We start from the raw sequence: 21,682 nt of genomic DNA on the forward strand, positions 1-21,682 counted from the left end.
AACTCCACTGCTATCTGTATAAACATGGAAATATCTACACCGCTATCTGTGTAAACATGGAAATATCTACACCACCATCAGTATAAACATGGAAATATCTACATCGCTATCTGTATAAACATGGAAATATCTACAACACTATCTCTATAAACCTGGAAATATCTCCACCGCTATCTCTATAAACATGGAAATATCAACACCGCTATCTTTATAAACATGGGAATATCCACACCTCTATCCGTATAAACATGGAATTATCTAAAACACTATCTGTGTAAACATGGAAATATCTACACAGCTATCTGTATAAACATGGAAATCTGTACACCACCATCTGTGTAAAGATTTAAATATCTACACCGCAATCTGTACAATTATGGAAATATCTACACCGCTATCTGTATAAACATGGAAATATCTACACCGCTATCTGTATAAACATGGAAATATCTACAGCACTATCTGCATAAATATGGAAATATCTACACCGCTATCTCTATAAACTTGGAAATGTCTACACCGTTATCTGCATAAACTTGGAAATATCTACTTGGCTATCTCTATAAACATGGAATTATCTACACCGCCGTCTGTATAAACACGGAAATACCTTCACAGTCATCTGTATAAACACGGAAATATCTACACCACTATCGGTATAAACATGGAAATATCTACACTGCCATCAGGATAATCATGGAAATATCTACACAGCCGTCTCTATAAACATGGAAATATCTACACCTCCATCTGTATAAACATGGAAATATCTGCACCGCTATCTGTGAAAAGATGGAAATATCTACACCGCAATCTGTGCAATGATGGAAATATCTACACGATTATCTGTGCAAACCTGCAAATATCTACACCGCAATCTGTGCAAAGATGGAAATAGCTACACCGCAATCTGTGAAAACAAGGAAATATCTACACCGCTATCTGTATAAACATGGAAATATCTACACCGCTATCTGTATAAACATGGAAATATCTACATCGCTATCTGTATAAACCTGGAAATATCTCCACCGCTATCTCTATAAACATGGAAATATCTACACCGCTATCTTTATAAACATGGGAATATCTACACCTCTATCTGTATAAACATGGAATTATCTACAACACTATCTGTGAAAACATGGAAATATCTACACAGCTATCTGTGTAAACATGGAAATCTGTACACCACCATCCGTGTAAAGATGGAAATATCTACACCGCACTCTGTGCAATTATGGAAATATCTACACCGCTATCTGTATAAACATGGAAATATCTACACCGCTCTCTGTATAAGCTTGGAAATATCTACAGCGCTATCTGCATATATAGGGAAATATCTACACCGCTATCTCTATAAACTTGGAAATGTCTACACCGTTATCTGCATAAACTTGGAAATATCTACTTGGCTATCTCTATAAACATGGAATTATCTACACCGCCATCTGTATAAACACGGAAATACCTTCACAGTCATCTGTATAAACACGGAAATATCTACACCACTATCTGTATAAACATGGAAATATCTACACTGCCATCAGGATAATCATGGAAATATCTACACAGCCGTCTCTATAAACATGGAAATATCTCCACCTCCATCTGTATAAACATGGAAATATCTACACCGCTATCTGTGAAAAGATAGAAATATCTACACCGCAATCTGTGCAAAGATGGAAATATCTACACGACTATCTGTGTAAACCTGGAAATATCTACACCGCAATCTGTGCAAAGATGGGAATAGCTACACCGCTCTCTGTGTAAACATGGAAATACCTACACCGCTATCTGTATAAACATGGAAATATCTACACCGCTATCTGTATAAACATGGAAATATCTACGCCGCCATCTGTATAAACTGGGAAATATCTACAGCTACATCTGAATAAACATGGAAATATCTACACCGCTATCTGTATAAATATGGAAATATCTACACTGCTATCTCTATAAACGTGGAAATATCTCCACCGCTATCTGTATAAAAATGTAAATATCTGTACCGCTATCTGTAAAACCTGGAAATATATACACCGCAGTCTGTATAAACATGGATACATCTCCACCGCTATCTGTATAAACATGGAAATATCTCCACCACTATCTCTATAAACATGGAAATGTCTACACCCCTATCTGTGTAAACGTGGAAATACCTTCATGGCTATCTCTATAAACATGGAAATATCTACACAGACATCAGTATAAACATGGAAATATCTACACAGTCATCTGTATAAACATGGAAATATCTACACAGTCATCTGTATAAACATGGAAATATCTACACAGCCATCTGTATAAACATGGAAATATCTACACAGCCATCTGTATAAACATGGAAATATCTACACAGCCATCTCTATAAACATGGAAATATCTACACTGATATCTGTATAAACATGGAAATAGCCACACCACTGTCTGTGTAAACATGGAAATAACTTCACCGTTATCTGTATAAACAAGGAAATATATACAGAGCTATCTGTATAAACATTGAAATATCTCCAACGATATCTGTATAAACATGGAAATATCTACACCGATATCTGTTTAAACATGGAAATATCTACACCGCTATCTACATGAACATGGAAATATCTACACTGCTTTCTGTATAAACATGGAAATATCCCCACCGCTATCTCTATAAACATGGAAATATCTACACCGCTATCTGTATAAACATGGAAATATTTACACCACTATCTGTATAAACATGGAAATGTTTACACCGCTATCTGTATAAACTTGGATATATCTACACCGCTATCTCTATAAACATGGAAATATCTACACCGCTATCTGTGAAAAGATGGAAATATCTACACCGCAATCTGTGCAAAGATGGAAATATCTACACGACTATCTGTGTAAACCTGGAAATATCTTCACCGCAATCTGTGAAAAGATGGGAATAGCTACACCGCTCTCTGTGTAAACATGGAAATACCTACACCGCTATCTGTATAAACATGGAAATATCTACACCGCTATCTGTATAAACATGGAAATATCTATGCCGCCATCTGTATAAACAGGGAAATATCTACACCTACATCTGAATAAACATGGAAATATCTACACCGCTATCTGTATAAATATGGAAATATCTACACCGCTATCTCTATAAACTTGGAAATGTCTACACCGTTATCTGCATAAACTTGGAAATACCTACTTGGCTATCTCTATAAACATGGAATTATCTACACCGCCATCTGTATAAACACGGAAATACCTTCACAGTCATCTGTATAAACACGGATATATCTACACCACTATCTGTATAAACATGGAAATATCCACACTGCCATCAGGATAATCATGGAAATATCTACACAGCCGTCTCTATAAACATGGAAATATCTACACCTCCATCTGTATAAATATGGAAATATCTACACCGATATCTGTATAAACATGGAAATATCTACACCGCTGTCTGTATAAACATGGAAATATGTACGTCGCCATCTGTATAAACAGGGAAATATCTATACCTACATCTGAATAAACATGGAAATAACTCCAGCGCTATCTGTATAAAAACGGAAATATCTGTACCGCTATCTGTAAAACCTGGAAATATATACAGCGCAGTCTGTATAAACATGGATATATCTCCACCGCTATCTGTATAAACATGGAAATATCTCCACCACTATCTCTATAAACATGGAAATATCTATAACACTATCTGTGAAAACATGGAAATATCTACACAGCTATCTGTGTAAATATGAAAGATTTACACCGCTATCTGTGTAAGGATGAAAATATCTACTCCGCAATCAGAGCAAATATGGAAATATCTACACAGCAATCGTTGTAAACATGTAAATACCTACACAGCGATCTGTATAAACATGGAAATATCTACACAGCAATCGCTGTAACCATGGAAATATCTACACAGCTATCTGTATAAACATGGAAATATCTACACCGCTATCTGTGAAAAGATGGAAATATCTACACCGCAATCTGTGCAAAGATGGAAATATCTACACGACTATCTGTGTAAACCTGGAAATATCTACACCGCAATCTGTGCAAAGATGGGAATAGCTACACCGCTCTCTGTGTAAACATGGAAATACCTACACCGCTATCTGTATAAACATGGAAATATCTACACCGCTATCTGTATAAACATGGATATATTTACACCACTATCTGTATAAACATGGAAATATTTACACCGCTATCTGTATAAACGTGGATATATCTACACTGCTATCTCTATAAACATGGAAATATCTACACCACTGTCTGTATAAACCTGAAAGTATCTACACCGCTATCTCTATAAACATAGAAATATCTACACCGCTGTCTGTATAAACATGGAAATATCTACAGAAATATCTGTATAAACATGCAAATATCTACACCGCTGTCTCTATAAACATGGAAATATCTACACTGCTATGTGTATAAACATGGAAATATCTACACCGCTGTCTCTAAAAACATGGAAATATCTACACCGCTGTATCTATAAACATGCAAATATCTACACCGTTGTCTACATAAACTTGGAAATCTCTACAAGGCTATCACTATAAATGTGGAAATATCTACACCGCTGTCTCTATAAACATGGAAATATCTACACTGCCATCAGGATAATCATGGAAATATCTACACAGCCGTCTCTATAAACATGGAAATATCTACTCCTGCATATGTATAAACATCGAAATATCTACACCGCTATCTGTGAAAAGATGGAAATATCTACACCGCAATCTGTGCAAAGATGGAAATATCTACACGACTATCTGTGTAAACCTGGTAATATTGACACCGCAATCTGTGCAAAGATGGGAATAGCTACACCGCTCTCTGTGCAAACATGGAAATACCTACTCCGCTATCTGTATAAACATGGAAATATCTACACCGCTATCTGTATAAACATGGAAATATCTACGCCGACATCAGTATAAACAGGGAAATATCTACACCTACATCTGAATAAACATGGAAATATCTACACCGCTATCTGTATAAATATGGAAATATCTACACCGCTATCTCTATAAACATGGAAATATCTCCACCGCTATCTGTATAAAAATGGAAATATCTGTACCGCTATCTGTAAAACCTGGAAATATTAACAACGCAGTCTGTATAAACATGGATATATCTCCACCGCTATCTGTATAAACATGGAAATATCTCCACCACTATCTCTGTAAACATGGAAATGTCTACACCCCTATCTGTGTAAACATGGAAATACCTTCATGGCTATCTCTATAAACATGGAAATATCTACACAGACATCAGTATAAACATGGAAATATCTACACAGTCATCTGTATAAACCTGGAAATATCTACACAGCCATCTGTATAAACATGGAAATATCTACACAGTCATCTCTATAAACATGGAAGTATCTACACTGCTATCTGTATAAACATGGAAATAGCCACACCACTGTCTGTGTAAACATGGAAATACCTTCACCGTTATCTGTATAAACAAGGAAATATCTACAGAGCTATCTGTATAAACATTGAAATATCTCCAACGATATCTGTATAAACATGGAAATATCTACACCGTTATCTGTTTAAACATGGAAATATCTACACCGCTCTCTACATGAACATGGAAATATCTACACTGCTTTCTGTATATACATGGAAATATCCCCACCGTTATCTCTATAAACTTGGAAATATCTACAGCGATATCTGTATAAACATGGAAATATCTACACCGCTATCTGTATAAACATGGAAATATCTACAGTGCTATCTGCATAAATATGGAAATATCTACACCGCTATCTCTATAAACTTGGAAATGTCCACACCGTTATCTGCATAAACTTGGAAATATCTACTTGGCTATCTCTATAAACATGGAATTATCTATACCGCCATCTGTATAAACACGGAAATACCTTCACAGTCATCTGTACAAACACGGAAATATATACACCACTATCTGTATAAACATGGAAATATCTACACTGCCATCAGGATAGTCATGGAAATATCTACACAGCCGTCTCTACAAACATGGAAATATCTACACCTCCATCTGTATAAACATGGAAATATCTACAAAGCTATCTGTGAAAAGATGGAAATATCTACACCGCAATCTGTGCAAAGATGGAAATATCTACACGACTATCTGTGTAAACCTGGAAATATCTACACCGCAATCTGTGCAAAGATGAAAATAGCTACACCGCTCTCTGTGTAAACATGGAAATACCTACACCGCTATCTGTATAAACATGGAAATATCTACACCGCTATCTGTATAAACATGGAAATATCTACGCCTCCATCTGTATAAACAGGGAAATATCTACACCTACATCTGAATAAACATGGAAATATCTACACCGCTATCTGTATAAACATGGAAATATCTACGCCGCCATCTGTATAAACAGGGAAATATCTACAGCTACATCTGAATAAACATGGAAATATCTACACCGCTATCTGTATAAATATGGAAATATCTACACTGCTATCTCTATAAACGTGGAAATATCTCCACCGCTATCTGTATAAAAATGGAAATATCTGTACCGCTATCTGTAAAACCTGGAAATATATACACCGCAGTCTGCATAAACATGGATACATCTCCACCGCTATCTGTATAAACATGGAAATATCTCCACCACTATCTCTATAAACATGGAAATGTCTACACCCCTATCTGTGTAAACATGGAAATACCTTCATGGCTATCTCTATAAACATGTAAATATCTACACAGACATTGGTATGAACATGGAAATACCTACACAGTCATCTGTATAAACATGGAAATATCTACACAGTCATCTGTATAAACATGGAAATATCTACACAGCCATCTGTATAAACATGGAAATATCTACACATCCATCTCTATAAACATGGAAATATCTACACTGCTATCTGTATAAACATGGAAATAGCCACACCACTGTCTGTGTAAACATGGAAATACCTTCACCGTTATCTGTATAAACAAGGAAATATCTACAGAGCTATCTGTATAAACATTGAAATATCTCCAACGATATCTGTATAAACATGGAAATATCTACACCGATATCTGTTTAAACATGGAAATATCTACACCGCTATCTACATGAACATGGAAATATCTACACCACTTTCTGTATAAACATGGAAATATCCCCACCGCTATCTCTATAAACATGGAAATATCTACACCGCTATCTGTATAAACATGGAAATATTTACACCACTATCTGTATAAACATGGAAATATTTACACCGCTATCTGTATAAACGTGGATATATCTACAGCGCTATCTCTATAAACATGGAAATATCTACACCACTGTCTGTATAATCCTGAAAATATCTACACCGCTATCTCTATAAACATAGAAATATCTACATCGCTGTCTGTATAAACATGGAAATATCTACAGCGATATCTGTATAAACATGCAAATATCTACACCGCTGTCTCTATAAACATGGAAATATCTACACTGCTATGTGTATAAACATGGAAATATCTACACCGCTGTCTCTAAAAACATGGAAATATCTACACCGCTGTATCCATAAACATGCAAATATCTACACCGTTGTCTACATAAACTTGGAAATCTCTACACGGCTATCTCTATAAATGTGGAAATATCTACACCGCTGTCTCTATAAACGTGGAAATATCTACACCGCTATCTCTATAAACGTGGAAATATCTACACCGGTGTTTCTGTAAACATGGAAATATCTACACCGCTATATGTATAAACTTGGAAATATCTACACCGCAATCTCTATAAACGTGGGAATATCTACACCGCTTTCTGTATAAACGTGGAAATATCTACACTGATATCTCTGAAAACGTGGAAATATCAACTCCAATTTCTGTATAAACATGGAAATATCTACACCGCTATCTCTGTAAATGTGTAAACATTTAAACCGTTATCTGTTTAAACATGGAAATATTTACACTGCTATCTCTATGAACATGGAAATATTTACAACGCTATCTGTATAAACATGGAAGTATCTCCACTGCTATCTGTATAAACATGGAAATATCTACACCGCTATCTGTTTAAACATGGAAATACCAACACCGCTATCTGTATAAACATGGAAGTATCTCCATTGCTATCTGTATAAACATGGAAATATCTACACCGCTATCTGCATTAACATGGAAATATCTACACCGCTATCTGTATAAACATGGAAATATCTACACCGCTATCTGTATAAACATGGAAATATCTACACCGCTATCTGTATAAACATGGAAATATCTACATCACAATCTGTATAAACATGGAAATATCTCCACCGCTATCTCTATAAACATGGAAATATCTACACTGCTATCTTTATAAACATGGGAATATCTACACCTGTATCTGTATAAACATGGAATTATCTACAACACTATCTGTGTAAAATGGAAATATCTACACAGCTATCTGTGTAAACATGGTAATCTGTACACCACCATCCGTGTAAAGTAGGAAATATCTACACCGCAATTTGTGCAATTATGGAAATATCTACACCGCTATCTTTATAAAGATGGAAATATCTAAACCGCTATCTGTATAAACATGGAAATATCTACAGCGCTATCTGCATAAATAGGGAAATATCTACACCACTATCTCTATAAACTTGAAAATGTCTACACCGTTACCTGCATAAACTTGGAAATATCTACTTGGCTATCTCTGTAAACATGGAATTATCTACACCGCCATCTGTATAAACACGGAAATACCTTCACAGTCATCTGTATAAACACGGAAATATCTACACCACTATCTGTATAAACTTGGAAATATCTACACTGCCATCAGCATAATCATGGAAATATCTACACAGCCGTCTCTATAAACATGGAAATATCTACACCTCCATCTGTATAAACATGAAAATATCTACACCGCTATCTGTGAAAAGATGGAAATATCTACACCGCAATCTGTGCAATGATGGAAATATCTACACGACTATCTGTGTAATCCTGGAAATATCTACACCGCAATCTGTGCAAAGATGGAAATAGCTTCACCGCTCTCTGTATAAACCTGGAAATATCTACACCGCTATCTGTATAAACATGGAAATATCTACACCGCTATCTGTATAAACATGGAAATATCTACGCCGCCATCTGTATAAACAGGGAAATATCTACACCTACATGTGAATAAACCTGGAAATATCTACACCGCTATCTGTATAAATATGGAAATATCTACACAGCTATCTCTATAAACATGGAAATATCTCCACCGCTATCTGTATAAAAATGGAAATATCTGTACCGCTATCTGTAAAACCTGGAAATATATACACCGCAGTCTGTATAAACATGGATATATCTCCACCGCTATCTGTATAAACATGGAAATATCTCCACCACTATCTCTATAAACATGGAAATGTCTACACCCCTATCTGTGTAAACATGGAAATATCTTCATGGCTATCTCTATTAACATGGAAATATCTAGTCCGCTATCTGTATAAACTTGGAAATATCTACACCACCATCTGTATAAACATCGAAATATCTCCACAGCTATCTGTATAAACATGGAAATATATACACCACTATCTGTACAAACATGGAAATATCTACATCGCTACCTGTATAAACATGGAAATATCTACAACGCTATCTTTATAAACATGGAAATAACTACACCGCTATTTGTATAAACATGGAAATATTTTCAACACTATCTGTGTAAAGTTGGAAATATCTACTCAGCTATCTGTGTAAACATGGAAATATGTACACCGCTATCCGTATAAAGATGGAAATATCTACAACGCAATCTGTTCAATTATAGAAATATCTATACCTCCTTCTGTATAAACATGGAAATATCTACACTGCCATCTGTATACACATGGAAATTACTACACAGCCATCTGTATAAACATGGAAATATCTACACCGCCATCTGTATATACATGGAAATATCTCCACCGCAATCTGTATGAACATGGAAATATCTTCACCGCTATCTCTATGAGGATGGAAATATCTACACCGCTATCTGTATGAACCTGGAAATATCTACACTGCTATGTGTATAAACATTGAAATATCTACACCGCTATCTCTATAAACATGGAAACATCTACACCGCTATATGTAAAAACATGGAAACATCTACACCGCTACCTGTAGAAAAATGGAAACATCTACACCGCTAACTGTATAAACATGGAAACATCTACACCGCTATCAGTATAAACATGGAAATATCTACACCGCTATCTGTAAAAACATGCAAATAACTACAATACTATCTGGGTAAACATGTAAATATCTGCACCGCAATCTGTGCAAAGATGGAAATATCTACACCTCTCACTGTGCAAAGATGGAAATACATACACTGCTATCTGTGTAAACATGGTAATACCTACACCGCTATCTCTATAAACGTGGAAATATTTCCACCACTATCTGTATAAACATGGAAACATCTACACCGCAATCTGTATAAACATGGAATATCTAAACCGCTATCTGTATAAACGTGGAAATATCTAGATCGCTATCTGTGTAAATGTGGAAATTTCTACCGTGCTATCTGTGTAAACATGGAAATATCTACACCGCTATCTGTGTAAAGAAGGAAATATCTACACCGCAATCTTTGCAAAGATGGAAATATCTACTCCGCTATCGCTGTAAACATGGAAATACCTACACCACTCTCTATATAAACATGGAAATATCTACACCGCTATCTGTATAAACATGGAAATATCTACACCGATATCTGTATAAGCATGGAAATGTCTACACCGCCAACTGTATAAACATGGAAATATCTACATCAGTATCTGTATAAATATGGAAATATCTACACCGCTATCTGTTTATACATAGAAATATCTACACAGCTATCTGTGTAAATATGGAAATATGTATACACTTGGAAATATCTACACCACCATTTGTATAAAGATGGAAATATCTACACCGCGATCTGTATAAACATTGAAATATCTACTCTGCTATCTGTATAAACATGGAAGTATCTACACCGCCATCTGTATATACATGGAAATATCTACACCGCCATCTGTATAAACACGGAAATGTCTACACCTCTATCTGCATAAATATAGAAATATCTACACCGCTATCTCTATCAACATGGAAATATCTACACCTCTATCTGTATAAACATGGAAATATCTACACCGCCATCTGTATAAAGATGGAAATATCTACAACGCAAGCTGTATAAACATGGAAATATCTACACTGCTATCTGTATAAACATGGAGATATCTACACCGCCATCTGTATAAACATGGAAATATCCACACCACTATCTCTATAAACATTGAAATATCTTCAAAGCTATCTTTATAAACATGGAAATACCTACACCGCTATCAATATAAACATGGAAATCTCTAAACTGCCGTCTGTAAAAACATGCAAATATCTACACAGTCATCTGTATAAACATGGGAATATCTACACCACCATCTGTATAAACACGGAAATGTCTACACACCATCTGCATAAATATGGAAATATCTACACCACCATCTCTATAAACATGGAAATATCTACACCGCCATCTGTATAAACATGGATATATCTACATTGCTATCTGTATTATCATGGAAACACCACCACCGCTATCTTTATGAACGTGGAAAGTCTGCACCGCTAAGTGTATAAACATGGAAATACCTACACCGCTATCTTTATAAACATGGAGATATCTACACCACCATCTGCATGAAGATGGAAATATCTACACCATAATCAGTATAAAGATGGAAACATCTACAGTGCCATCTGTATAAAGATGGGAATATCTACACTGCCATCTGTGGAAAGATGGAAATATCAACAGCACTATCTATATAAACATGGAAGTATCTACACCACTATCTGTATAAACATGGAAATATCTACACCGCTATCAGTATAAACATGGAAATATACACACCGCTAAGTCTTTAAATATGGAAATATCTACACTGCCATCTCTATAAACATGGAAATATACACACCGCCATCTGTATAAACCTGGAAATATCTACACAGATATCTGTGTAAACAAGGAAATATGTACACCGCTATCTATGTAAACATGGAAATATGTACACCGCTATCTGTATAAACATGGAAATATCTACACCGCTATCTGTATAAACATGGAAATATCTACACCACGATCTGCATAAACATGGAAATACCTACACCTCTCTCTGTATAAACATGGATATACCTACACCGTGATCTGTATAAACAAGGTAATATCTACACCGCCATCTCTATAAACATGGAAATATCTACAATGCCATCTCTATACAAATGGGAATATCTACACCGCTATCTCAATAAACATGAAAATATCTACAACGCCATCTCCATAAACATTGAACTATCTACACCGCCATCTGCATAAACACGGAAATATCTACACCGCTATCTGTATAAACAGGAAATTATCTACACGGCCATCTGTATAAAGATGTAAATATCTACACCGCGAGCTGTATAAACCTGGAGTTATCTACAACGCTATCTGCATAAATATCTAAATATCTATACCGATATATCTATAAGCATGAAAATGCCTACACCGTTATCTGTATAAACATGGAAATATCTAAATCTCTATCTCTATAAACATGGAAATATCTAGAACGCTATCTGAATAAACTTGGAAATATCTACACTTCAATCTGTGCAAAGATGGAAATATCTACACCATTATCTGTGTTAACATGGAAGTATCTACACAGCCTTCTCTATAAACATGGAAATATCTACACCACCATCTGTATACACATGGAAATATCTACAAAGCTATCTGTATAAATATGGAAATACCTAAACCGCTATCTCTATAAACATGGAAATATCTACACCGCTATCTTTATAAACATGGAAATATCTACACCACCATCTCTTTAAACATGGAAACATCTACACTGCCGTCTGTATAGACAAGGAAATATCTACACAGCCATCTGCATAAACATGGAAATATCTTCACCACTATCTGTATAAAGATGGAAATATCTACACCGCTATCTTTATAAACATGGAAATATCTTCAAAACCATCTCTTTAAACATGGAAACATCTACGCTGCCATCTGTATACACAAGGAAATATCTACACAGCCATCTGTATAAACATGGAAATATCTACACCGCTATCTGTATAAACATGGAAATATCTACACCACTATCTGCATAAATATGGAAATATCTACACTGCCATCTGTATGAACATGGAAATATCTGCAACGCTATCTCAGTAAACATGGAAATAACTATACAGCTATCTGTATAAACATGGAAATATTTACACCGCCATCTGTATACACATGGAAATATCTACACTGCCATCTTTATAAAGATGGAAATATCTACACCGTGAGCTGTATAAACATGGAAATATCTACAATGCTATCTGTATAAACACGGAAATACTAACACCGCTATCTGTACAAACTTGGAAATATCAACAACGCTATCCATATAAACATGGAAATATGTACACCGCCATCAGTATAAACATGGAAACACCTACACAGTCATCTGTATAAACATGGAAATATCTACACCGCTATCTATATAAACATGGAAATATCTACACAGCCATCTATATAGACATGCAAATATCTACAACACTGTCTTTATTAACATGGAAATAGCCACACCACTATGTGTATAAACATGGAAATAACTACACCGCCATCTGTAAAAAAATGGAAATATCTACACAGTCATTTGCAAAAACATGGAAATATCTACACCTCCATCTGTATACACATGGAAATATCTACACTGCCATCTGTATACACATGGAAATATCTACACAGCCATCTGTATAAACATGGAATTATCTACACCGCTATCTCTATAAACATGGAAATATCTTCACCGCTATCTGTATAAACATGGAAATATCTACACCGCTATCTGTATAAACATGGAAATATCTACACCGCTATCTGTATAAAATTGGAAATGTCTACACCGCCATGTGTATCAACATGGAAATATCTCCACAGCTATCTGTATAAACCTTGAAATATCTCCACCGCTATCTGTATAAACATGGAAATATCTACACCGCCATCTGTATAAACATGAAAATATCTACATCACTCTCTGTATAAACATGGAAATAGCCACACCGCTATCTGTATATACCTGGAAATAACTACACCGCTCTCTGTATAAACATGGAAAAACCTACACCGCCTTCTGCATAAACATGGAAATAACTACAGAGTCACCTGAATAAAAATGGAAATATCTACACCACTATCTGTATAAACATGGAAATACCTACACGACCATCAGTATAAACATGGAAATATCTAAACAGCCATCTCTCTAAACATGGAAATATCTACACTGCTATTAGTATAAACATGGAAATAGGCAAACCGATATCTATATAAACATGGAAATACCTACACCAGTATCTGTAGAAACATAGAAATATCTACACCACTATCTGTAGAAACATGGAAATATCTACTTCGCTATCTCTATAAACATGGAAATATCTCCACTGATATCTCTATAAACATGGAAATATATACACCGCTATCTCTGTAAACATGGAAATCTGTACACCACTATCTGTCTAAACATGGAAATATCTACACCGCTATCTCTGTAAATGTGTAAACATTTAAACCGTTATCTGTTTAAACATGGAAATATTTACACTGCTATCTCTATGAACATGGAAATATTTACAACGCTATCTGTATAAACATGGAAGTATCTCCACTGCTATCTGTATAAACATGGAAATATCTACACCGCTATCTGTTTAAACATGGAAATACCAACACCGCTATCTGTATAAACATGGAAGTATCTCCATTGCTATCTGTATAAACATGGAAATATCTACACCGCTATCTGCATTAACATGGAAATATCTACACCGCTATCTGTATAAACATGGAAATATCTACACCGCTATCTGTATAAACATGGAAATATCTACACCGCTATCTGTATAAACATGGAAATATCTACATCACAATCTGTATAAACATGGAAATATCTCCACCGCTATCTCTGTAAACATGGAAATATCTACACTGCTATCTTTATAAACATGGGAATATCTACACCTGTATCTGTATAAACATGGAATTATCTACAACACTATCTGTGTAAAATGGAAATATCTACACAGCTATCTGTGTAAACATGGTAATCTGTACACCACCATCCGTGTAAAGTAGGAAATATCTACACCGCAATTTGTGCAATTATGGAAATATCTACACCGCTATCTTTATAAAGATGGAAATATCTAAACCGCTATCTGTATAAACATGGAAATATCTACAGCGCTCTCTGCATAAATATGGAAATATCTACACCACTATCTCTATAAACTTGAAAATGTCTACACCGTTACCTGCATAAACTTGGAAATATCTACTTGGCTATCTCTGTAAACATGGAATTATCTACACCGCCATCTGTATAAACACGGAAATACCTTCACAGTCATCTGTATAAACACGGAAATATCTAAACCACTATCTGTATAAACTTGGAAATATCTACACTGCCATCAGCATAATCATGGAAATATCTACACAGCCGTCTCTATAAACATGGAAATATCTACACCTCCATCTGTATAAACATGAAAATATCTACACCGCTATCTGTGAAAAGATGGAAATATCTACACCGCAATCTGTGCAATGATGGAAATATCTACACGACTATCTGAGTAAACCTGGAAATATCTACACCGCAATCTGTGCAAAGATGGAAATAGCTACACCGCTCTCTGTGTAAACATGGAAATACCTACACCGCTATCTGTATAAACATGGAAATATCTACACCGCTATCTGTATAAACATGGAAATATCTACGCCGCCATCTGTATAAACAGGGAAATATCTACAGCTACATCTGAATAAACATGGAAATATCTACACCGCTATCTGTATAAATATGGAAATATCTACACTGCTATCTCTATAAACGTGGAAATATCTCCACCGCTATCTGTATAAAAATGGAAATATCTGTACCGCTATCTGTAAAACCTGGAAATATATACACCGCAGTCTGCATAAACATGGATACATCTCCACCGCTATCTGTATAAACATGGAAATATCTCCACCACTATCTCTATAAACATGGAAATGTCTACACCCCTATCTGTGTAAACATGGAAATACCTTCATGGCTATCTCTATAAACATGTAAATATCTACACAGACATTGGTATGAACATGGAAATACCTACACAGTCATCTGTATAAACATGGAAATATCTACACAGTCATCTGTATAAACATGGAAATATCTACACAGCCATCTGTATAAACATGGAAATATCTACACATCCATCTCTATAAACATGGAAATATCTACACTGCTATCTGTATAAACATGGAAATAGCCACACCACTGTCTGTGTAAACATGGAAATACCTTCACCGTTATCTGTATAAACAAGGAAATATCTACAGAGCTATCTGTATAAACATTGAAATATCTCCAACGATATCTGTATAAACATGGAAATATCTACACCGATATCTGTTTAAACATGGAAATATCTACACCGCTATCTACATGAACATGGAAATATCTACACCACTTTCTGTATAAACATGGAAATATCCCCACCGCTATCTCTATAAACATGGAAATATCTACACCGCTATCTGTATAAACATGGAAATATTTACACCACTATCTGTATAAACATGGAAATATTTACACCGCTATCTGTATAAACGTGGATATATCTACAGCGCTATCTCTATAAACATGGAAATATCTACACCACTGTCTGTATAATCCTGAAAATATCTACACCGCTATCTCTATAAACATAGAAATATCTACATCGCTGTCTGTATAAACATGGAAATATCTACAGCGATATCTGTATAAACATGCAAATATCTACACCGCTGTCTCTATAAACATGGAAATATCTACACTGCTATGTGTATAAACATGGAAATATCTACACCGCTGTCTCTAAAAACATGGAAATATCTACACCGCTGTATCCATAAACATGCAAATATCTACACCGTTGTCTACATAAACTTGGAAATCTCTACACGGCTATCTCTATAAATGTGGAAATATCTACACCGCTGTCTCTATAAACGTGGAAATATCTACACCGCTATCTCTATAAACGTGGAAATATCTACACCGGTGTTTCTGTAAACATGGAAATATCTACACCGCTATATGTATAAACTTGGAAATATCTACACCGCAATCTCTATAAACGTGGGAATATCTACACCGCTTTCTGTATAAACGTGGAAATATCTACACTGATATCTCTGAAAACGTGGAAATATCAACTCCAATTTCTGTATAAACATGGAAATATCTACACCGCTATCTCTGTAAATGTGTAAACATTTAAACCGTTATCTGTTTAAACATGGAAATATTTACACTGCTATCTCTATGAACATGGAAATATTTACAACGCTATCTGTATAAACATGGAAGTATCTCCACTGCTATCTGTATAAACATGGAAATATCTACACCGCTATCTGTTTAAACATGGAAATACCAACACCGCTATCTGTATAAACATGGAAGTATCTCCATTGCTATCTGTATAAACATGGAAATATCTACACCGCTATCTGCATTAACATGGAAATATCTACACCGCTATCTGTATAAACATGGAAATATCTACACCGCTATCTGTATAAACATGGAAATATCTACACCGCTATCTGTATAAACATGGAAATATCTACATCACAATCTGTATAAACATGGAAATATCTCCACCGCTATCTCTATAAACATGGAAATATCTACACTGCTATCTTTATAAACATGGGAATATCTACACCTGTATCTGTATAAACATGGAATTATCTACAACACTATCTGTGTAAAATGGAAATATCTACACAGCTATCTGTGTAAACATGGTAATCTGTACACCACCATCCGTGTAAAGTAGGAAATATCTACACCGCAATTTGTGCAATTATGGAAATATCTACACCGCTATCTTTATAAAGATGGAAATATCTAAACCGCTATCTGTATAAACATGGAAATATCTACAGCGCTATCTGCATAAATAGGGAAATATCTACACCACTATCTCTATAAACTTGAAAATGTCTACACCGTTACCTGCATAAACTTGGAAATATCTACTTGGCTATCTCTGTAAACATGGAATTATCTACACCGCCATCTGTATAAACACGGAAATACCTTCACAGTCATCTGTATAAACACGGAAATATCTACACCACTATCTGTATAAACTTGGAAATATCTACACTGCCATCAGCATAATCATGGAAATATCTACACAGCCGTCTCTATAAACATGGAAATATCTACACCTCCATCTGTATAAACATGAAAATATCTACACCGCTATCTGTGAAAAGATGGAAATATCTACACCGCAATCTGTGCAATGATGGAAATATCTACACGACTATCTGTGTAATCCTGGAAATATCTACACCGCAATCTGTGCAAAGATGGAAATAGCTTCACCGCTCTCTGTATAAACCTGGAAATATCTACACCGCTATCTGTATAAACATGGAAATATCTACACCGCTATCTGTATAAACATGGAAATATCTACGCCGCCATCTGTATAAACAGGGAAATATCTACACCTACATGTGAATAAACCTGGAAATATCTACACCGCTATCTGTATAAATATGGAAATATCTACACCGCTATCTCTATAAACATGGAAATATCTCCACCGCTATCTGTATAAAAATGGAAATATCTGTACCGCTATCTGTAAAACCTGGAAATATATACACCGCAGTCTGTATAAACATGGATATATCTCCACCGCTATCTGTATAAACATGGAAATATCTCCACCACTATCTCTATAAACATGGAAATGTCTACACCCCTATCTGTGTAAACATGGAAATATCTTCATGGCTATCTCTATTAACATGGAAATATCTAGTCCGCTATCTGTATAAACTTGGAAATATCTACACCACCATCTGTATAAACATCGAAATATCTCCACAGCTATCTGTATAAACATGGAAATATATACACCACTATCTGTACAAACATGGAAATATCTACATCGCTACCTGTATAAACATGGAAATATCTACAACGCTATCTTTATAAACATGGAAATAACTACACCGCTATTTGTATAAACATGGAAATATTTTCAACACTATCTGTGTAAAGTTGGAAATATCTACTCAGCTATCTGTGTAAACATGGAAATATGTACACCGCTATCCGTATAAAGATGGAAATATCTACAACGCAATCTGTTCAATTATAGAAATATCTATACCTCCTTCTGTATAAACATGGAAATATCTACACTGCCATCTGTATACACATGGAAATTACTACACAGCCATCTGTATAAACATGGAAATATCTACACCGCCATCTGTATATACATGGAAATATCTCCACCGCAATCTGTATGAACATGGAAATATCTTCACCGCTATCTCTATGAGGATGGAAATATCTACACCGCTATCTGTATGAACCTGGAAATATCTACACTGCTATGTGTATAAACATTGAAATATCTACACCGCTATCTCTATAAACATGGAAACATCTACACCGCTATATGTAAAAACATGGAAACATCTACACCGCTACCTGTAGAAAAATGGAAACATCTACACCGCTAACTGTATAAACATGGAAACATCTACACCGCTATCAGTATAAACATGGAAATATCTACACCGCTATCTGTAAAAACATGCAAATAACTACAATACTATCTGGGTAAACATGTAAATATCTGCACCGCAATCTGTGCAAAGATGGAAATATCTACACCTCTCACTGTGCAAAGATGGAAATACATACACTGCTATCTGTGTAAACATGGTAATACCTACACCGCTATCTCTATAAACGTGGAAATATTTCCACCACTATCTGTATAAACATGGAAACATCTACACCGCAATCTGTATAAACATGGAATATCTAAACCGCTATCTGTATAAACGTGGAAATATCTAGATCGCTATCTGTGTAAATGTGGAAATTTCTACCGTGCTATCTGTGTAAACATGGAAATATCTACACCGCTATCTGTGTAAAGAAGGAAATATCTACACCGCAATCTTTGCAAAGATGGAAATATCTACTCCGCTATCGCTGTAAACATGGAAATACCTACACCACTCTCTATATAAACATGGAAATATCTACACCGCTATCTGTATAAACATGGAAATATCTACACCGATATCTGTATAAGCATGGAAATGTCTACACCGCCAACTGTATAAACATGGAAATATCTACATCAGTATCTGTATAAATATGGAAATATCTACACCGCTATCTGTTTATACATAGAAATATCTACACAGCTATCTGTGTAAATATGGAAATATGTATACACTTGGAAATATCTACACCACCATTTGTATAAAGATGGAAATATCTACACCGCGATCTGTATAAACATTGAAATATCTACTCTGCTATCTGTATAAACATGGAAGTATCTACACCGCCATCTGTATATACATGGAAATATCTACACCGCCATCTGTATAAACACGGAAATGTCTACACCTCTATCTGCATAAATATAGAAATATCTACACCGCTATCTCTATCAACATGGAAATATCTACACCTCTATCTGTATAAACATGGAAATATCTACACCGCCATCTGTATAAAGATGGAAATATCTACAACGCAAGCTGTATAAACATGGAAATATCTACACTGCTATCTGTATAAACATGGAGATATCTACACCGCCATCTGTATAAACATGGAAATATCCACACCACTATCTCTATAAACATTGAAATATCTTCAAAGCTATCTTTATAAACATGGAAATACCTACACCGCTATCAATATAAACATGGAAATCTCTAAACTGCCGTCTGTAAAAACATGCAAATATCTACACAGTCATCTGTATAAACATGGGAATATCTACACCACCATCTGTATAAACACGGAAATGTCTACACACCATCTGCATAAATATGGAAATATCTACACCACCATCTCTATAAACATGGAAATATCTACACCGCCATCTGTATAAACATGGATATATCTACATTGCTATCTGTATTATCATGGAAACACCACCACCGCTATCTTTATGAACGTGGAAAGTCTGCACCGCTAAGTGTATAAACATGGAAATACCTACACCGCTATCTTTATAAACATGGAGATATCTACACCACCATCTGCATGAAGATGGAAATATCTACACCATAATCAGTATAAAGATGGAAACATCTACAGTGCCATCTGTATAAAGATGGGAATATCTACACTGCCATCTGTGGAAAGATGGAAATATCAACAGCACTATCTATATAAACATGGAAGTATCTACACCACTATCTGTATAAACATGGAAATATCTACACCGCTATCAGTATAAACATGGAAATATACACACCGCTAAGTCTTTAAATATGGAAATATCTACACTGCCATCTCTATAAACATGGAAATATACACACCGCCATCTGTATAAACCTGGAAATATCTACACAGATATCTGTGTAAACAAGGAAATATGTACACCGCTATCTATGTAAACATGGAAA

The sequence above is a fragment of the Pan paniscus genome, chromosome 7 (genome assembly GCF_029289425.2).
Source record: "Pan paniscus chromosome 7, NHGRI_mPanPan1-v2.0_pri, whole genome shotgun sequence".
NCBI lineage: Eukaryota > Metazoa > Chordata > Mammalia > Primates > Hominidae > Pan > Pan paniscus.